The following is a 9,390-nucleotide window of genomic DNA, read 5'->3' as shown; positions in this document are numbered from 1 at the left end:
AAAACAATGGACTACCATTAGTGTTAAATGGGAACCTCCTAACAGAGACTACTTTAAGCTAAACATTGATGGCTCCTCCCTTGGTAACCCAGGGAAAAGGGGCATAGGGGGGTTATTTAGAAATCACTCAGGTGGCTAGGCTATTGGCTACATGAAAGGATTCCCAACCATAACAAACAATCTAGCAGAGCTCTATGCACTACTTGAAAGCCAAAATATAGCAGCACAGCCCAACCTCACAGCTTTAGTCATTCACATTGACTCACAGGAGATCATTAGAATGTTAAAACATGGTCATCTGCTTTATGACAATATTATTTGTGAATGCAGATCCTTGATGACACAACTGGGGAACCCAGCCATCAGCCATAGCTTCAGAGAGAAGAACCAGGTGGCAAACCTCCTAGCTAAGGAAGGAGCAAAGAAAAAGCTTTTTGGTAGAACTAGGATTTTGAAAGTTTCTCCGGTGTTTGTCAACGACGCACTATGAGCAGACATCCTAGGAACTACTTTCAACAAAAAAACTTTGGTCTGTAATATTACTAAAACTAATGCAAACAATGTTGGCCACCTAGACAACCATTCTAATTAACTTGCTACCCCTGTAATTATTTTTGTTAATTAATTATTTGGTTTATCAAAAAAATATTGGATAAAGAAAACCAATTGATCACCAATGAATTCCAAGGTATTTAATGTCCATAATTCCCACTCCAATCATCTCAAGATCTTCTTGTTCGTTGTTATTATTGGCTTATCAATTGGTCTCTTTTCTGCTTTATGCTTTAAAAGCTTTCCATTTGCCTAAAACAATCTCTAAATGTTGTTTATGTTTCTTCTACCACATCAATAAAGCTTGAACATCCACAACCATTACCTCCTCCTCCTCCTAAAAGTTTCGAAAATTTCGACGAAAACTACCACCGGCACTACAACTAGCATATGAACATAAAGGGAAATCAAATGAGACATTTAATTATACTATTCATGGTTCTCTCAAAGTATCACAAATATTATTAATGCACAATATGAGTGATGAAGAGTTGTTGGTACCAAAAATAGCATTCATGTTCTTAACACCTGGGCCATTGCCACTTGGTCCTTTATGGGACAAGTTCTTTAATGGATATCAAGGGTTGTATTCCATATATGAACACATCACATCCTTCATATAATGATTCCAACTGTGCCTGAAACTTCTGTCTTCTATGGGAGAATAATACCTAGCCAGGTTCGCATCTTTTTATCATAAATTTCCTAACAAGAGCGAAGCTATTTAGGGTTAAAAAGATTAGAACTTTTAGTTTATTGCCTTAAAGTCATAAATTTATATTTGAAACGAAAAATAACTAACTCATATATATATATATATATATATCCATCTTTTTTCGATCCACTATATATGTGCTACATGTAGTAAAGACACCGGGAATTAGGATGGGTCAAAAAATGACCTTTTTGTTTTTAAGTGATGTCACGTGAATAATATGTAAGGTGAGTTGTTAACAAAGCTATACTTACATGGCAATTTTATATATGTCACAAAATTTAATTTTCAGGATTTATTTTAGCATTTTTTGTTCTTTCTCTTCTTTTCTTTTTTAAAATTTTGTGTGATTTTATACATGTATAAATGAATTATTTTTCTGCTATGACAATTACTTGTATGACTTCGGTACAATAAATTGTGATCTCACTTTATCTTTACATTATACTCATTTTTATCTCAATGCAGCCGGTCTATTTGGGCACCATATCCATGACAGATGCATAAAGAAGACTTCTAGCAAACACTTTACTGGACTCCTCGAATCAAAGATTTATAGTATTACTTTCAGATTCATGCATTCTATCCAATTCCACCACCGTATACCTTCACCTCCTTGGCCCAAACTTAAGCTTCTTAGGCTATTACGACGATCCTCAAAAACCGGGCTGTGGCCAATATAATCGCCTAATGTGGCTGAATATAACGATCGAACAATGGCGAAAAGGATCTCAATGGTTCGAAATTGATCGATCACTTGCTGTGAAGATTGCTTCAGATCGCAAGTTTTACCCTATTTTTCAAGAACATTGTCAAGCTCCATGCCCAAAACCATACATTATCTTTCGCTTTAGACTCAAAGTCATACATATTCTTTCACATGGAGCACTAATAGTCATTTTACTTTAACAAAGTGGTGCACTTTTAGTCATAACACTTGAAAAAAGCCCAAAAACATACATTATCTTTGGCTTTAAACTCAAAGTCATACATATTCTTCCACATAGAGCACTAATAGCCAGGGGCAAAGCTACGTGCAACCAAGGGTGGTCAACTGACCACCCTTCGTCGGAAAATTATACTCCGTATAAGGTAAAATATTACTTGTTATTGATTAAAAATTCTTTGAACACCCTTACATAGCCTACTGGCAAAGGTTTGAACACCCTTGTTGAATTTTCTGGCTTCGCCACTGCTAATAGCCCATTTACTTTAACAAAGTGGTGCACTTTTAGTCATAACACTAAACACATTTTAATTTTTAACAGAAATCTAAGATCTAACAAAATATATGTTCTATTTATTTTCTTGTTGACCGAAAGAAAAAAAGATGACAGATTTATCTAGATAGTAAATAATAAATATACATAAAATTTACTTACTATTTATCTATTTATTATTTATTTATTATATGTAAAATATACATTTACTAAGAAATGTTAAACACCGTTAATTTTTATTTGCAATGATTATTATCTAGATAACCTCAAATGTTATTTAGATAACCTAAAATTTATTTTTATTTTATGTATATTTACTATACGTTAACTCCCCTTAAAATAAAAAAAAATCTAATAAATATATATATTTATTTTATGTCAACGTATAGTAAATATTATGTATATAATAAAAAATCTAGATAACATTTGAGGTTATCTAAATAAAAATCATTGCAAATAAAAATTAACGGCGTTTAACATTTCTTAGTAAAATGTATATTTTACGTATAGTAAATAAATTCTATGTATATTTACTATTTGCTATCTAGATAAATTTGTCATCTTTATTTCTTTCGGTAAACATGAAAATAAATGAAACAAATATTTTGTCAGATCTTAGATTTCTGTTAAAAATTAAAATGTGTTTAGTGTTATGACTAAAAGTGCACCACTTTGTTAAAGTAAATGGACTATTAGTGCTCCATATGAAAGAATGTGTATGACTTTGAGTGTAAAGCCAAAAATAATATATGTTTTTGGGTTTTTTCTCGAACATTTTATATCCTCAAATGAATTCTGACAAGACGATTACTTAGGTTGATTGGTCAAGAGGTGGCCCTCATCCTAGGAAATTTGGATGGCATAATATTACAGATGCGTTTTTTAATCAAATTCGATTTGGGACAGAGTGTTTGTACAATGGGAATATTACTACAAATATTTGTTATATCTTTGCTAGGAAATTTATGCCGGACGCATTGCAACCCCTGTTGCGGGTTGTGCCCGTGATGCTTGGATTTTATCCTTAAAATATACCGATTGTGTAACACTATCGATGTGTATAAGTTATATTCAAAAAGATGAAAATGTTAGCTTGAGTGCCCGGTTGAATTAATAAAGAACTTGGTTCTTTATCGTGTTCCTTAAACGTGAAGTAAAATAAGCAGTAACGTAAAACACAGCAATTTTTACGTAGAAAATCACCCGGCTCAAAAGGTACAAAAATCACGACCTACTGCGTGGGATTTTCAACTTCAACTCCACTGAAAATAATGAGCCAAAATGTATCAATTACAAGACTGTAATTTAATACTCTCCAGTACTCCTAATACGACTATTTGATTTACAAGTTACTCTAAATTGTAAAGCAAACACTCACTCCAACACACTAATTGTTTGTGACACTTTGATTATAACTCAATTCTCTAAAACACATTCACTAGACTGATTCAAGAAAAATACAATAGTGGTACTCGACTAGAGTAAACAAAATGTAGTTCTTCAGTTGATGTGTAAAAGGATAAAAACCAGAAGTCCAAAATAGATAGTATTTAAATGCCTGGACTTCAAGATCTTCTAGGAGTCTTATGCATAGGTGGCTTCTTGTCTAATAGGACTCCTACTATTCCAAGGACTCCACAAGTTTTGAGACCCTTGTCCCTTAGTAATATATTCGTATCTTCTTGAGCAACAACCCTTATCACATGTAGCATCCTTGTTCCATCAAACTCGGACCTGGGTAACTTTGAGATAAAGTTACTGTCTTGCACAGACGTACAGCCATCAACTACAGGAGTTGGTCCTTTACCCTGAGGAGCTGGTTCTTAGAACAATTAAGCAGCTACATTGAGGATCTGGTTCTTCAAATATTGCATATAAATAAACTTTATTAATCATCAAAATCTCAATGCGCAACAAATTTCTCTTTTTGATGATGACAAACTTTGTACACACCAGAACCAGATAATCATAACAAGTACCATAACCCAGCATATCACAACCTTAACTTTATTTTTTCCCTTGTGGCATCATTGGAAAAAAAAGCAAAAAAATGTTAGACATATGAAGCATAGTTAATGTAAAATTCAAGGCCATAAACAAGCTACAGCACAAGCTCAAGAATTATCAAGGCAAACAGACTAGATTGATGATCCAATATTGTACAAAGCATTAAAAACAGTGAAAGAGAAGTCATTTAGTAGTTCCAACAGAAGCCCAAGGCCTTATCTTAAAATATTAGAACAAAATAAACTAAACATATTGCAAGCTACTCAGACTAAAATAGAAAGAAAAAAGATTCAAGCATCACTTGGATAGCAAAAGAAACTAAGGACACTAGAAAGGAACAGGTTCATAGGTAAGAGGTGGAGGGGATCAATGCTTTCACAAGAGTGGAAATCTATTGGCAAGAGCTTCCCTATCTCTTCTGAGCTCTTCCCTAAACTGTCTGGTTTCTTTTCTTAGCTCATCATTCTTCACGAAACTTGGCATTCTCTTCAACAGCTAACTCCAACCTCTTACTGAGTTATCCTGCCCTACTACTTCCAAGGAGAATAACAGATCTTGTTGATCCCTAGCCTTGATCTCCTCATAGCCACATTGCTTGAGGGTAACATCATCCAAAATGTCATTGTGATTTCCATACTTAAGCTTAAGCAATACAATGTTGAGCTTGTCAAACAACTCAGTTAGCATAAAGCCATAAAGTATAGCATGCTTAGACTTGGAAGTGTCTGCAGCTCTTGTCATATGTTGAATCATCAGGCTAGGGAGATTGATATGTCTACCAGTGTCAAGCAGTTCCATTACAGTCATGTCTAACATGGTAGCTTCATTCCTTCTCTAAGACCTCTACAAAATGCAAGAATTGACAAAGTGAACAGCAGCTTGTGAAAAAAAGTCATATCAGTCTTGTACACCTTCTGGGGAGCATCCAGTTCAAACTTTTGGGAGAACTTTCTTGTGACCACAATTCCTGTGTCAACATCATTATCTATGGATGGCCACTTTTTCTTCAAGTAATTGTCAAATCCTAAAGAAGAAATATTCAAAAGCATCCCCAGCTCCTTAGCATCAAACTCCATTTCAAACCCCCTTACCTTATTTTTGACTACATTTATATCAAACTCGAAGTTTGCATAGAACTTCACCACAATAGGAACACATACAAGGGGAAAAGCTTTGACAAATATGTGCTTTCATCCATGCAGCTCAAGTTTTTCAACCAGTTGAGACATCTCTTTTTCATCAGTGTTTGCAAGAATCTTCTCATTAAGCACTTTTCTATTCCTTAACTCTGTGAGTCTACCAACCACAGCTAGAACATTCTTTCTCTTCTTTCCTCTATTGGCCCTTGCAAATAGAGTAGCGGTTTTTGTAGCTTTAGAAACCTTTCTCTTTTGTGTAGAGGAATTTCCTGGAAAAAGCAGACTCAGACTCATCTTCTCCATCCAATTCAACCACAGGTTCCACAATTTAAACTTGCTTCCTTAGCTTCTTGGCACCTCAGGACTGCTTAATGATTTGTTCATCAATAGCCTTTCTTTTAATCCTTGTAAGAGGAGTACTGGCACGATGAGCCACTTCTGTTCTTGTTGGTACTGTAGACTTTGTTTCTTTTATATGAGTCTTCCTGGGTTTCTTCCCTACCTCAGACAAGGGCAAGTCATCTTCATCATTGTTGACCTCCTCATCTCCAGTGAAAGGAGTTAACAAGGGCCCAGGTTCTTCAATCCTTTTCTCTTTACTTATTTCTTCTGAAGGGGCTATGATAGTATTCCTAATCGTCATAGAGCCTTCAAATTCCTCACTCATATTCTCATTCTATTCTTCGCTTTCTTCATCCACTCCTTTACTCTCACTTTCCTTTTCTTGATCCTCACCTTCACTCTCAGAGTTATCCTCTTCTTCACTAGTCTTTTCTCCTTCTGCAGAATTATCCACTTGTTCACCTATCCTATCTTCTGTTTTACTCACCTTCTCTTTACCAAAATCTCCCTCGTTCTCAATCTTTTCCTCTTCATTAGCTATGTCTTGAGTAGTATGCTCCTCATGACTGCCCATAACTCCTTCTTCCTTTTCACCCCCTTTATCATCCTCATCCTTTGTCCAACTGAATGAAAGACCATCAGATGTCTTCTTTCGCACTGGTTCTTTACTCCCTTCCCCCTCAACCACAGGCACCATAGTAGTAGTATCTACCTCTTTCTCCAAATTTACTGCACTCTTTTCTACAATGAGTTCCTTCACTTGTGATTTATCACTTGTGGGTGGAAGAGATCTAAGGGTGCAGCATTTATAGCAGATACCAAAACATCTAATTTTGAAGGAGGGGGTTGTACTTGACTTGCAATGACTGATATTGATTCCCCCTGAACCATATCTTTCTTGTCCACTGTGTCCACTTAAGCAGTAGCATCAGGCACTACCTTGACATTCTTGACAGATTTTCTTGGAGTAGCCTTGATCTTGGTTGACTTAGAGGTATTTTTGGTAGTAGGCACAGATACATGGGTGGTTGGTTTTGGAAGTGAAGGTGCATTAGAGGTGGGGATAGTGAGAGCAGCAGGAACATGGGATGGCGGTGTAGATACAGTGGAGGATATCGATGGAGAAGGAGCAGGTGTTGGTGCAGGTTCACTTGATGGTTTGACACTTTTCTTGGATTTGGGTTTCATGTTCTTGGATTTGGCTTCAGTCTTGGATGATGATTTTGCTTTAGAAGGAGTTTAGCTGGATTTAGGCATGGTGATCAGAGAATAAAATAGATAAAGGAAGAAGAGAGAATTGGTTCTTGATTCTTGCTTAGAGTTTGAGAGAAATAGTGAAGTTTGAGAAGTTGATCATAAGGGGCTTTTAAAGACGTTACTTCTGATTTGATTGGAAGAGAGAAGGAGACTAAATTTGAGTTCAAACGGGACTCTTGTAACGGTTACTTTGACTGTTAGGATTTTAGGAGTGATTGAACTCTAATTGCTCTAGGACTCCCCCCTTTCTCTTTGACTAGATGACAACTAAAAGTGATGCTAACAGAATTAGAAGTCTGAGCTTAGCAATAATTTAGGATATTAAGTCCTAATGAGTTAAGACAAGATGGCACGTACATGAGTCGAAGAACCAACTCCTTAGGAACTCCTTACTTGTTTCTTCAATAAAGCTTAAGCACTACACATTAGAATCATGCAACATAGTTATCACCCAGATTTTTCTAAGCAGGTGTGTGTGTGTGTGTGCTTAATACAAGCACGAGTCTGAATCAAACACATTGTACTTGACTATCTACATCTAATTATACTTTTTCTAGCCAATCATTGGGGTTCAACTAGTTAAAAGTGTTGATTAAACCTAGTTCTAGTCTATTCCTCTCAAAGTGATCCCTAATCAAAGCTTTACTAAAAATATCTGCAATTTGATCCTCAGTTTTACAGAAATTAATCGAGATATTCCCCTTTTAACATTGTCTCTGAGAAAGTGGTGTCTAATGTCAATGTGCTTGGTTCTCTTATGTTGACATGGATTTTTAGTAATGTTTATAGCACTAGTGTTGTCACAGAAAATAGAAACACAATCAACAAAATACCATAGTCCCTTAGGGGTCGTGTGGTAGCCGGTTAGAGAGTAGTTATCTATGTATTAAAATTAGGATAACTTTATACATTGTTTGGTTAAAAGAAAGGAAAAAATAATCCTCACATATAACCTAGCATAAGTTATATAATGTTTGGTTATTTTTTCCTCTTTTCCACATAAAATGTAATATTGCTAATATAATATTTGGTTCATGTTTTTCTTTTCCGCATAACTAATACATGTATAAGTTATGAGGGAATCTATATATTATTTATGTAGGGTAGAAGGTGGAATAACTTATACATGTATTAGTAATACTTGTATTAAAATACAAAATGACAAGAGTACCCTTTATTCAAACTTATATTTTTTTGTTTAAAAAAATATATTTAAACTATACTAATAATTTTAATAAAATAAAGTAAGCAAATAATAAATAACACTCACATTACATTTATATTACTAATCCTTATATAACTACCGCATAACTAATCCCCGCAAAACTAATCCATGCATAACTAATCCCAACATAACTCAACCTTGCATAACTTATCCCTGCATAACTAATCCCTGCATTACTTATTTATGCATAACTAATACATACATAACTAGTACATGCATAACTAATACATATATAACTAATATCTGCATAAATCTAACCGACAACCAAACGACCCCTTAGTTGGTGTCTTATCCATAGCAGCTGAGCACAGCAAGATGCTGCTGCCACATATTCAGCCTCAGTTGTGGATAAAGCCACTAAGTTCTGCTTCTTTGTTCCCTAAGACACCAGACAAGAACCTAGGAAATGTGTTATTCCTGAAGTGTTTTTCCTATCAACATAAAAACCTACATAGTCAGCATCAGTATAACCAACTAGATCAAAGTTGTACCCTCTAGGATATCATAGGAATAGGTCAGGAGTCCCCTTGAGATATCTTAGTATCCTCTTGACGGCCTTCAGGTGAGACTCCTTGGGATTTTTTTGAAATATTACACACAGTCCCACACTAAATACAATATCATGCCTGCTTGTTGTGAGGTATAACAGTGACCCAATCATTCCTCTATATAGTTTCTCTTTAACATTTTTTCTTTCTTCATCAAGGTCCATCTTTTTTGCAATGGAAATGGGAGTGCTAATGGACTTAGGGGAGTCCATGCTGAATTTCTTCAGCAGTTCCTTGATGTATTTCTGCTGATGTATCATGGTTCTAGTAGGTGTTTGCTTGATTTACAAGCCCAAGAAGAAGTTCAGTTCACCCATCATGCTCATTTCAAACTCATTTCCCTTCATCTCAGCAATTTCCTTGCACGTTGCTTCATTATAGCCCC

At 35.3% G+C, this 9,390-nt stretch overlaps 1 pseudogene; it reads left to right on the top strand.

The window, feature by feature from the left end:
- The first annotated feature begins 1,028 nt into the window (after nucleotides 1–1,028).
- Nucleotides 1,029–3,515, top strand: LOC107783566 (glycosyltransferase BC10-like; annotated as a pseudogene).
- The last annotated feature ends 5,875 nt before the right edge of the window (nucleotides 3,516–9,390 follow it).

This window comes from Nicotiana tabacum, chromosome 14 (assembly GCF_000715075.1).
Source record: "Nicotiana tabacum cultivar K326 chromosome 14, ASM71507v2, whole genome shotgun sequence".
NCBI lineage: Eukaryota > Viridiplantae > Streptophyta > Magnoliopsida > Solanales > Solanaceae > Nicotiana > Nicotiana tabacum.
The sequence above is the reverse complement of the archived record's forward strand: the minus strand, read 5'-3'. Positions and strand labels throughout refer to the sequence as shown.